This window comes from Peromyscus eremicus, chromosome 7 (genome assembly GCF_949786415.1).
Source record: "Peromyscus eremicus chromosome 7, PerEre_H2_v1, whole genome shotgun sequence".
Taxonomy (NCBI): Eukaryota; Metazoa; Chordata; class Mammalia; order Rodentia; family Cricetidae; genus Peromyscus; species Peromyscus eremicus.
In genome coordinates, this window is record NC_081422.1 from 12,166,168 (window position 1) to 12,179,136 (window position 12,969).

Sequence of the window (12,969 nt, forward strand, 5' to 3'; positions counted from 1 at the left end):
GGAGACCATGTAAACTGATGCCTGTATCAGACTGGTTTTCAAACAAACAGATACAGATACATCATGAGACATTTGCACTGTGGGCCTTGATACACAGTTCTATTTTCAGCAGGCACATGTCACATCCTAATGGACACATGTCTTAGGAGTTTAGTCTTAACAGCTGTGCAGTGGTGGTCAGTGGGAGTTCTCTGTGTGATAACTGGAGAAAGTGAGGCCTAGGACAAGTTCTGTCTTCTCCCACAAGCTAAAGGTACTTCCATGTATGAATTTGGGACAGCTACTGAATTTGAACTTCTGCTTCTCACCACCTCTATGAAGTCGTCATCTAAATGGCTAATTCACTTAAATAATAAAGATGGTAAGGGTTCAAAGCACCTGTGCAGAGCCTGGCCCACAGCAAACACCAACCATTGACAATAATTGAGTCATTGAGGTCCTCCTTGACCTAAGTGCACAGCATGGACATCGTCGCTGCCAGCTCAAGCACAGTTGTGGCTGCAGTCCAAATAGTCAGGTGGCTGTAGGAAGGCCAGACTTGTATTCTTCCTGCGCTTTAGATGGGGAAGCCATCCTCTGAGCAAGGCCCGTATGTGAGCATGCCTTCACTCCCCTTCTTTCTGCCAAACACCTGTCAGTCATCGCACAGTGCCAAGAGCAGGTGAGCTGCCACAGAGCTGTGGAGTGCAGCTTCCGGCCTGGCACAAGGCCCATCAGAGTCTCAGACCTGCAGCTGGTACCAAAAACCTCTCTCCGAGCTGGCATGCTTGTTGGCTTGGCACACTGGCTCCATCACCGGCCTGACTTAAAGGGAAATTAGCTAGCAGGTACAATTTGGCCTGGTCTAAGAGCTTTACAACCAGCCAGCCAACTTCCAGCGGATAACTTAATAACCATGAAAGACATTGCACCCCTGAACCACGTACACGCTCATGCTCAGGGCTTTTGAAAGCACGGGATTTTCCACAGGAGACAGTGGACAGTGTCACTGGGTATTCTTGACAAGTTTATATGTATCTATCTATTTCTATCTACACTTTTAAACATCCCCCCATTTTCATGTGGGGTGTGTGTGTGTGTGTGTGTGTGTGTGTGTGTGTGCGCATATGGAGGCCCGAGGTTGTTACTGGGAATCATCTTTGTTAGTCTTCCGCCGTATTCACAATCAAATGCAGAGCTCCCTGCAGATATGGCTAGTCCTACTGCTCAGCTTGCTCTGAGGAGCGCTGGACTGACAGATGGCTGCCATGCCTGTATATGGGTTTCTGGGGATCCAGACTCTGGCCCTCATGCTTGCCCAGCAAGTGCCTTAACCACTGAACTATTTCCCCAGCTCTCTTTCACATTCTTTAAGACTATATGTTTCATAGCTATATATTTATCTCTCAGTTTTTATGGCTAATCTACATCCCTTATGTAACTATTTTTTTATGTTTTAAAATCTTTTTTTTATACAAACTGGGAAAAGCAAATAAACTAAATAATTTTAATGAAATATTAATTTGATAATTTAATGTAGTTTCCCTCAGAAAACTGCAAATACATTTCTGAAAATTATATATTTAACTACCTGAATTTATTTGCTAGAGTCTGCTGAATGAATCTTTTACATTTACTGTTCTGCCATTGTGCGTGCTAAGAGACAAATGTTTAGTGAGACGTAACTCAACTTGTGCTTCCAATGGCTGTTCTTCCAAACATCACTCTTGGGAAGCTGTGCACTCCATTCTGCCCGTGCTGTAGAGACCTGGCTTGGAGGTCAGAAGCCAATCCATAAGACACACAGGAAAACCAACCTGTCCTTCCAGCTGAAGTTCTCAGCCTTGGTGGCCTGCCACGAGAATCCTGTGCTTTAGCAGGACGTCAGGGACGGCCCTGCCACGAGCTAAGAAGGCTGCAGGAATTCTGGGTGCTCTACATTTCCCTCCAGTTTCTCTGGTGATACTAATTATGGTAAAGACCTAGAACAACTCTTTATCAGGCATGCCCAATTTATCTGAATAGTTTTTAACTGCATCCAAGATTTAGATCTACCAGAAACATACTCCCTTTGCTAGATGGCTTTGGTCATGTGAGCCTATAATTGTCTGGGAAGCTGACATGGGATTCCAAGTTTGAATGCAGTCTGGGCAACTTGGTGTCGAGACCTTGCCTCTAAATAAATAAATAAATAAATAAATAAATAAATAAATAAATAAATAAATACTACTATTACTACTACTACTAACAACAACAACATGTTCTGATTGAATCCCTGTGGTAGAGTCCTTACTATGTATGAGGCCCAGGGTTCCACCCACAGTACTGAAAACAAACAAAAAAAGCAAGCAGACATGTCCCAAGAAAACATAGTACACTTTCCAAAACCAACATTTACGTTTTTCTGAACTGCTACAATCTTTCTAGAAAATGCATTTAGAAAAGCATGAAGGACAGGAGAGTATGGTGATATTTTGTTTGAGCTCTAACAAGTAAAGTTTGCCTGGAGATCAGAGTGTGGAGCTAGCCATTGAGGCCAGGCAGTGGTGGCACACACTTGGGAGGAGGAAACAGGAAGTGATATGGCTGGGCAGAGAGGAAGTGATAAGGCGGGGTAGAGACAGGAGCTCAGCCCCTTTCAGTCTGAGGATTCCTAGAGGTAAGAAGTCTCTAGTGGCTGCTGCTCTGCTGCTCTGATCTTTCAGCTTTCACCCTGATATCTGACTCCAGGGTTTTATTATTAAGACTAATTACAATTCAAGCTACAACGGGGATTCATTCATTCTTTTTTTTTTTCTTAACAAGTATTAGGCTCTGAAAGTTTTTGGTAACTGTGAGAAAGATGCCATAAACATTTGCAAGCAAAGTTTGTGTGGTCATATGTCTTCATGTGGTCAGTTCCAGGCAGAGGGTTCCTATGTGACTGACTGACTGAAATACTAGACAGTGGGGCTCAGGAGAGCTTCCCTGGCAGACAGTACATCACAGGGCTGTCTCTGTTAATCACTGGAGTGATGTCTTCCAGTGTGATTCTCAGAAGCCTGTGCCTGTCCCTGCCAGATGTGTGCTATGCTGGCTAGTTTTATGTCAACTTGACACACTAGAGTCATTCGGGAAGAGGGAACCTGGATTAAGAAAATGCTCCCACCAGATTACCTGTGGGCGAGCGGGAGAGGCATCTTCTTGATTGATGATTGATGGGGAGGGGTCTACTCACTGAGGGTGGTGCCACCCCTAGGTTGGTGGTCCTAGATAGTATAAGAAGGCAGGCTGAGTAAGCCATTAGGGGCGAGCCAGTAATCATCACTTCTACATGACTTCTGCTTCAGTTCCTGCCTCCAGTTCCTGCCTCAAGTACCTTCGATGATTGACAGTGATGTGGAAGTGTCAGTGGAAATAACCCCTTTCGTCCCCAAGCTGCTTTTGGTCACTGTGTTTTTCACATCAATAGAAAACCCAGCCAAGATGTGCCCTGTGAAACTTTGTCCTTTGTGTTTGTTTGGAGCTCTTGTCTCTGCAGCATGTGATTTTCTGTTCTCTTTCAAAAGGATGTTCACATCTGCCCACTTTTTTTATTTGGATGTCTCTGTCTTCAAACATAGCTTTTAATTCTCTGAAAATTCTCATCACATGTGCCTCACCTTCCCCACCACCTCTTTAAACATACTTTTTTCATATTTAAAACACTTTCTAAAAGCAACTCTCTGTGCATCTCTTCTGTGGATGGATTTGCTTTTATCTACAAATCATGTGCCCTACCATCTTTGCGTATCTTATAGTTTTAAAAGTTATGTGCTCTCTCTGTCTTTGTCTGTCTTTGTCTCTCTCCTTGTGCATAAGGTTATTGCTCTTAGTTACTGACAGGGAGACAGAGACACAGAGAAGAGACTGGGCCTGGCATGGGCTTTTGAAATCTCAAAGCCCACCTTCAGTGACATACCTGTTCCAAGAAGCCCACACCTCCTAATCCTTCTAATCCTGCCAAAGAGTCCCGCTCCCTCCCTGGTGACTAAGCATTCAAATATATGAGTCTATGGGGCCATTCTTATTCAAACCACCACAATATTTTAATAGACGTTTTGACTCATATTACTTTGGGCATTTTCCCCCTACTGGTCTTTCCTTGTATATTAGGTTTCCGATTTTGTGTTTTTATGGGATTTGTATTTTTTGTGTGTGTTTCTCATGTGTGTTTGTTGTGCTTATTTTATTACTATTATTTTTAATGCTGCCTGTTTTCTAAAGAGAGAGAGGAAGAAGGTGTGGAATTAGGTGAGTGGTAAGGTAGGGAAGATTTGAGAGGATTTGGGGGCAGGGAAACTGTGATCAGAAAATATTATATGAAGAGAAAACTTTTTTCTGCAACAGATCTGCACGTATAGTATGGCTTCCAGTTTAGTGTTTTTATGGGATTCTTGAGTATACAGACAAGTGAGTCTCTGATTCTTGTGTCTTCTCTTGGGCTCTTTTCCTTAGGTTGGTTTGTCTTGTTCAACTTCAATGTGATAGTTTTTGTTTTAATTATATTTTATGTTGTTGTATTTTTTTAATGAATGAATGAATTAATGAAAACCTGGCCATTAAGGTAAAGGTTAATACCTAAACTGTCACTTACACTTGCTGGGAGAAGGACAATCAGTTTTTCCCAATACAGTGTCACTAACCTCCCAGGACAGGCTTCATGGTCAGGAGTAGTTAGCCAGAATAAAATGGATTCCTCATTTTTTTGTTTGTCTTGTGAGAAAGAACTTAAAGTTGGGTGGGTAGAGAGAGGGAGAGGATCTGGAAGGACTACGGGTAGAGGAAGGATATGATCAAAATGTATTTAAATTTAAAAATCGTTTTAAATAATAAAAGTATAATAAGATATTTTGAATAAAAATTAAAATAACATAAAAGTTATATGCTAGGATTTTGTGAAAGAAGTCAAACTGAAATAAAAAAATATAATCTTAGCAAAGGGCACACCCATTCTGTGAGGATTTTATTGTGGGACTCTGGGTGAATTTACTCTGTAGATCCCCAAGTGTGACCTTCACTGAAGCTTTAATTGGTGTTCACAGCATGAGTTTCAAACAATTTGGAGGTGGGAATGAGGTGTTCCCCTGATAATCAGAAAATAAGGAGACTCTAGAGATTGTTTGTGCATCACAGCTCAGACATTGACTCTCTCCACCAAGAGAAGTCTCTCTGCCTCTTAGCCCTGCTTCCAGTCGTGGGGATCCTGTTTGCACACCAGCCCCACTTCAGCGCTCTGCTGGTCTCTCTGCTTCCCACTGCCCTGCCCCATATCTGAGCACAGCTACAGAGCAGTCCACAAAGGAGCTGTGGGATGGTCTGGCCCAGGGCTCCATGACCCTCCCCTCAGCCCCACTCATCCTGTTCAGACACTAGGTAGCCCATTCAGGAATTCTCCTGCTGGGCCAGCCCACTCCCAGGCTTTGGTGTATGACACCCACAAACTGGACAGATCTGGTGGGTAAGCACTGATTCACTTTGTTGCCTGGGCTTTCTAAACCGTGATCGATTGTGCATTTTATGTCTGCCAAAGGGCCATTTCCATCACAGATTATTGGTGCCCTTGCTGGAGATTCATGGGTTATGTGTGGCCTCTCTCCACTGTTCCGCGGATTCATCCATCAGCCTTAGCATTGGTACTGTGCTGGTTTCATACATTTTAGATAAGTAGGTATGAGGATTCATTCTCATTTTTTTTTCAAGATTTCTTTGGCTCTGAAAGATGCTTTTTGATTCTGTAGGAATTTTGTGACTATTTTTTCTATTTCTATAAAAATGCCACTGAAATTTTGATGGGGATTGTATTGACTATATATGCTATTTAAGGTATGTGGATAACAAAAACATCAAGTCTTCCAATTCATAAATATGAAATTTCTATCCAGTTGTATGTGATTTTAACTTATTTTAGCAATGTTCATAATTTTCAATATACAATTCTTCTTTCTCCTAGGTTACTTTGAATATTTTATTATTTATGGTGCTACTGTAAATGTAGTTATTTCTCCAGCTTTGTTTCCATTGCTAATGTGGAGAAAAACAGTTAGTTTCTTCATATTGATATTTGTGTAATTCAACTTTGCCAAATAAATATATATAATGTATTACTTTAGTTTATCAATTCTAATTTTTGTGTGTTTTTAAGTTTTTACACACAAAGCTGTGTCATCTGTGATGAGAGCTAGTTTTTCATCTTTATTTCTGATTTTGAGGCTTCCATTTCTTTTTCTTGCCTTATTGCTGTAGCGGGGACTTCTAGTGCAATGCTGAACGAAGGTGGCAAGTGTTCCTACCTGCTCTTGATCGGGGAGGAGAAGCTGCTTCTCATGGTTGTGTACCAGATCAGCTGTGGCCCTGCCACATAGGGTGTGATTAAGTTGTGGCAATCTCTTCATGTCCCTAGTTTGACAAAGATGCTAAGAAGATAAATGGAGAAAGGAAAGTGTCTTCAACACTGGGAACATGAGATGTCCATGTATAAAGAGGTAAAATTAGACCCCTGATACAGATATTAATGTGTATAGATACTATCTATGTATTATATATAATGCTGTGTGTCTTCAGTTTTTCTTTTAAAAATTTATTGTGTGAGAATTTTATGCATAAATATGATGTATTTTGACCAAGTCTCCCCCGACTCACTCCCCTTCAACTCCTCCCACACATCCACACCTCATCTTCCCTCCCAACTTCCTGTGCTCCTTTTAAAGCCACTGAATCCACCTAGTGCTGCCATATGTAACATGGTGTAGGGCCGTCCATTGGAACATGGGCAGTCTATAGAGAATACATCACTGAAGAAAACTGAATATCCCAGCAGGCGTCAAGTGCCAACAGTTCCTCAGCTATGGTTGCGATTTTGTGAGCCCTTGCTCTATCCATGATGGAATTTTGGCCAAGTTAACATAAAGTAATGGTTCTGTCATGATGTTTTCACATACACATACACACACACACACACACACAATCATCTGTTGTTCTTATTTGTGTGTTTGTGTGCCTCCCCAACTGCTCCCTTGAGCCCTTTTTGCTGGTCCTTTTACCCCTAAAAAAATGCTTTCCTTGTGTTTTTTTTGTGCCATATATAGTCTGTTACTGTCCTGCAACTCTTGAAGAGCTCTTCTTCACGTTCAATGGCCCCCTTTGTGCTTTAATAGCCTACACACACACACACACACACACACACACACACACACACACACACACACACAGAGTCTGCACATAACAGAAAACATGCAGTATTTGTCTTTCTACATCTGGTTTATTTCACTTAACACCGTAAGCTCTGGCTCCACCCGTATTCCTGCAAACATCATACTTTCATTTTGTTTTATGGCTGCATAAAACTCTGTTGTTTATAGGCATCTCACTTTCACTGTCCATTAATCTTTTGATGGACATGGAAGCTGGTTCCATTTTGTTGATATTGTGAGTAGCAGTACTAAACACAGATGTGCAGGGATCTGGGTGGTGTGGCAGCTTATACTCTATTACATACATACTCAGGAGTAGTGTAGCTGGGCCATGTGGTTGTTCTATTTTTAGTTTTTTGACGAACTTCCACACTGACCACATCATACCTGCACTCCCACTAACATGAATGAGTGAATGTTTCCTCATGTTCTCCCCAGAATTTGTTTCTATTTTTTTTATGATAAGCATTTTGAATGGGGAGAGGTGGAATCTCAGAGCAGTTTTAATTTGCATTTCCTGATGGCTTAATGTTGAACATTTTTTTTCAAATATTTATTGGTAATTTGCATTTTTCTTTTGAGAATTGTCTGTTCAGTGAAATCATCTCATGTTGATTGAATAGTTTAGGTTTTGAGTGTTGGATATTTTTCTTTATATATTCTAGATATGAATTTCCTGTCTGATACATAGTTGGCCAAATTTCTCCTCATTCGTAGGCTGTGTCTTCACAGGATGGCTATTTCCTTTGCTGTGCAGAAGCTTTATAATTTCATGGAATCCGATTTGTCAGTCCCTGAGATGATTTCCTATTCTGGTGGAAGCTTTTCAGAATGTCCTTGCCTATGCTTGTATCTTGAGGTATTTTCATCCATCAGACTCAAAATTTCAGGTTTTAAGACCTTTGATCCATTTTGAGTTGATTTATATACAGGTGAGAACAATGGATCTTGTTTCCTTCTTCTACATGTGGATGGCAAGTTTTCCTAGCACCATTTGTTAAATGGGATTTATTTAACAAATGTGTTTTATACCTTTGTTTAAAATTAGGTGGCTGAAGTATGTTGGCTTATTTCTTGGTCCTCTGTTATATTCCATCGGTATACATGTCATTTTTGTGCATATACTGTTTTTGTTACTACCCCTCTGTAGTACAATTTGAGACTGGGTATTGTGACCTCCAACATGGCTCTCCACTACGGTTGTTTTGGCTGCCTGTCGTCTTTTTGCCTCTATCTACATTTTAGGATTATTTTCTAGTTCTGTAAGGAATGTCACTGGAATTTTGCTGTTGGATCTGTAGACTGCTTTCGGTATTTTCACAATATTATGTCAGTCCATAAGCTTGAGTTCTTCCATCTTCTAGGTTGTTCTTCAATGTCTTGCTTCTTTTTTTCACTTTCGGACAGTTTCTGTTATAGAGGTCTTTCGCCTCCTTAATTAGGTTTAATACATATGACTTCATACATATTACAAAGTTCTTGTGAATGATGTATTTTTCTCACTTTTTTTCTTGGAAAATTTATTATTAGTATATAGAAAGGCTGATTGCTGTGTGTTGCTATTCTGCTGAAGGTGTGTGTCAGGTATGAGAGTTTTCTGGTAGAGTGTTCAGCATCGTTCAAGTACTGAATTATGACATCTATACATAAAATCCTTTGACTTCTTCATTTCCTATATATCCCTTTTATTTATTTTTTTTTTTGTTTTGTTTTTTTGTTTTTTGTTTTTCCAGACAGGGTTTCTCTGTGTAGCTTTGTGCCTTTCCTGGAACTCACTCTGTAGCCCAGGCTGGCCTTGAACTCATAGATCTGCCTACCTCTGCCTCCTGAGTGCGCCACCACTGCCCGGCTCCCTTACAGCTTTTAAAATTATTTCCTTGCTTTGTATTTTTGGCATTCTGACTACAATATGTTGTGGAGAGGTCATTTTGAGATCATGTTTATTTTTGGTTCTAAATGCTTCTTGTCCTTGGATGTCCATTATTTCTTTAGATTTATGGGGAATTTCTGCTGTAATTTTATTGAATAGATTCTCTATGCCTTTATTGGAAACTTTTGGGGTCCAGCCCCTCTAGTGTCCTTCCCAGGGGTCTGGAAGAAACTCTACCAATGTTGAGAATAATCTGAGGGAATGAATCTAAGTACACCAAGCTCTTTCATCCGTCTACTTTTTTCTTCTGAGATTAAATTCTATCTACACAGCACCAATTCTGTACTCATACTTAGCTCCTCTCTGTCCTATCCTAGTTCTAACTAAGCTCTTTTTGCCTCGTCCTCCATCTTCATCTTCGTTTCTCTCCATCTTGGTTCCTTCCATTCCTCTCCCAGAACCGGTCTATGACCTTGCAAGCAGTAACTCCTACAATACAGTGCAAGGCTTCCAAGGCCCCAACAAGAGCAGTGATAGACAGCTTCACTTGCAACCCAAAAGGGGAGTGAATAGAGGAGGTGGGGTCAAAATAAGGCCTGGAATACGAATACGTTAGAAAGGGAATTTATGTGCTCAGAATATATTCTTATAAGTGGTTAGGTGAAATATTACGAGTTTATCATAAATATGTTCGCCTTATACTGACAGGGCGGGGTAACTCTGCTGGGAGCTAGGAAACCTGCCTCATGGCTTCACAGCACCTGGAATGCAGAAAAAACCTTTTGTTCTGAGTCAATTGCTCTGGAATGCTGCTAGGGCTGTAAGAGCAAGGAGGGTCTGAGCTGCATTTGCACAAGAAGCAAAGCTGTGCACTTAAGTTCGCTTGTCTCCTAGACATAGGAGACAGGCAGTGTCTTCATAAGGGTGTTTACCTTAATTCAGGAGACTCAGAAGTTGGTCTGAAATGCTTTGTCCTGTCTGCCTTTTGGCTTTGGATTCTAGAGATAAAGTACACTGTTAGAAGTTCTTAGGGAAGGTATGAGAGTGCACAAGAAATTCATAGCAAGAACAGCTATATTAAAAGCTGAGCCAGGTGGTGGCAGCGCATGCCTTTAATCCCAACACTCAGGAGGCAGAGGCAAGTGGATCTTTGTAAGTTCAAGGCCAGCCTGGTCTCCAGACAACACCAAATAATCCTTAAGATTTGGGTTCCTCTGGGAAAATTCCCTGATTCTTCCAGGTGTAGCTTCACCATATTCAGCTGAATTCTTACTACATTCCTGAGGCTTGTAGCATGCCTTTAGTTTCTACTTTCCTGCCTTTTCATTCATGGATTCTTAGGTTTAGTTTTTTTTTCTTCATTTTGAGATTATAATTACAATATTTCTTCCTTCCCTTTCTTTCCTCCAAACCCTTCCAATACACTCCCTTCCTGATCTCTGTCAAATTCATGGCCTATTTTTCATCAATTGTTATGCATGCATGTATCTATATGTATACTTATGCATTCCTAAATACAACATGCTCAGTCTATGTAGTGTTACTTGTGAATTTTCATGGCCAACCATTTGGCACTGGAAAACCGATGGATGTGGTCTTCCCTGGGAGGATCACCTCTCTCACTCCTGGATTATTCCAGTTTCCTGTCATTCTCTGTGTAGGGCAGAGCTCCATGGGCTTTTCCCTGTTGGTTTGGTTTCTTGATCACATCTTAAGATTTCTAGGTTGTTGTCATACTCACTTTTTTTTTCTTTATTTAAGTTTGAATGTAGTATTTCCTTACCCTTTAGACATCTGTTTTATCCCATGTGCAAATGTCAACTCAAAATGAACTAGGCTTAAATATGAGATCTGAAGCTACAAAACTCCTGGAGGAAAATGTGTGTGGGGGTGAGGGAGTCTCACTGGTCTGAACAATCATTTCTCTGATATGATATAAAAATCACTAACAAAAAAAACAAAATAGATAAGAAGGATGGTATCAAGCTGAAAACCATTTGCAGAGCAAAGGAAACAGAGTGAGCAGATAACCCATGGAATTGTGAAAATGTTCTGTAAACCACTGATCTTGTAAAGGTTAATATCTGTAACAGTAAAGAAACTCCCAGGAGTCCTGTGGATCAATGGGTACAATGTCACTGTTGGACAAGGGGACTAAGCTCTGGTGTTCTGTCACACAGTGAGATGATGCCAAGTAATAATAGCTGTTGCATATATTTCAAAATAGAACAGAGTTAAGATTCTGAATGATCTTAACACAAAGAAATGAGACTTTGAGGTGATGGTTATGTTTGCTAATTAGTCTGATCACTAAAGAATGCATGTATATATGTGTGATATTATTGCTTCTCAAAAGTAATAGAACATGCAGTTTTGAAGGTAACTCCAAGTCATTACCAAAATCAAAGTCAAAACCAAAGCAAAACATCCCAAAGTTGAGAGAGAGAGAGAGAGAGAGAGAGAGAGAGAGAGAGAGAGAGAGAGAGAGAGAGAGAGAGAGAGAGAGAGAGAGAGAGAGAGAGAGAGAGAGAGAGAGAGAGAGAGAGAGAGAGATACAGACACAGAGACAGAGACAGAGACAGGGAGATAGATAGACAGAATACTTTATTTCATTTGGCTTAGCAGCTATTATGAAATACCACAGACTATGTGCTTTAAAAACAACAGAAGTTAGTTTCTGGTGGTTGCACAACCCAAGGAGTCCTCCATCCAGGCTGCAGCTTGACTCTTCTCTCTTGAGTTCATGTGGCAGAAGAGGCAGAGAGCTCTCAGAGGTCTCAGTTTACAGCAGTGATAATTGTGGTCACTGGGTCTTTGCCCTCATGAGCTAATTGCTTCTCCCAGTGTCTCCTCAAGATCCATTCACACTGGGAATGGGTCTTTGAGATGTCTGGGGTGGAGGAGTAAATGTTCAGTCTATAGCTGAGCTTAAATACATGCAAGAATGGGCAACAGGATTCCAAAAAGGTGCTCAGAATCACTGAGTAGTAGGTAAATTCAAATAAAAGCTGCAGTCACTTGTGGTGATATTGTGTTCCCCAAAATATTGTGCACCCTAATAAACTTATCTAGGGTCAGAGAACAGAACAGCCACTAGATACAGAGGCCAGAAAATGGTGGCACACACACTTTTAATCCTAGCATTCCAGAGCCAGAGATCTGTCTAGATCTCTGTGAGTTCAAAACCACACTGGAAACAGCCAGGCACGATGACACACGCCTTTAATCCCAGGAAGTGATGGCAAGAAGCAGAAAGGTATATAAGGTGTGAGGACCAGGAACTAGAAGTTAGTTAAGCTTTTAGCTTTTAGCAGCAGTTCAGCTGAGATCCATTCGGGTGAGGACTCAGAGGCTTCCAGTCTGAGGAAACAGGATCAGCTGAGGAATTGGCGAGGTGAGGAAGCTGTGGCTTTTTCTGCTTCTCTGATCTTCCAGCGTTGACCCCAGTACCTGGCTTCAGGTTTGTTTTTATTAATAAGACTTTTTAAGATTCGTGCTACAGTCACTCCCTATCTTCTAGGATGGTAGTCATTATGAAAAAGTGAAAAGTGAAGCAAGTAGCCATTGTTAGCAAGGAGGTGTGGGAGCTGGAGTCTCAGCACTTTTGCTGGACTTAAGTCACGGAGCCACTTTGGCAAACAGCGTGACAGTTCCCCAAACACTAAGAATGGAACCAACAGTTGAAATTCACCAAAGTGCCCAGTAGAATCCGAACATTTGGATAGCGCAGCCATTTCCACATCATGGCTGTTTTGACAATACCACCACGGACACAGGTGTGCACATAAGTCACTGAAATCTTGACTGCACCTCTTCTTGGTGGATATTCAGAACTGCAATTGCTGGGTCACAGTGCCAGTTCGGTGTGGTGGAGATGGACAGTAGGTTGGCCATTCTTCCTTACACAGG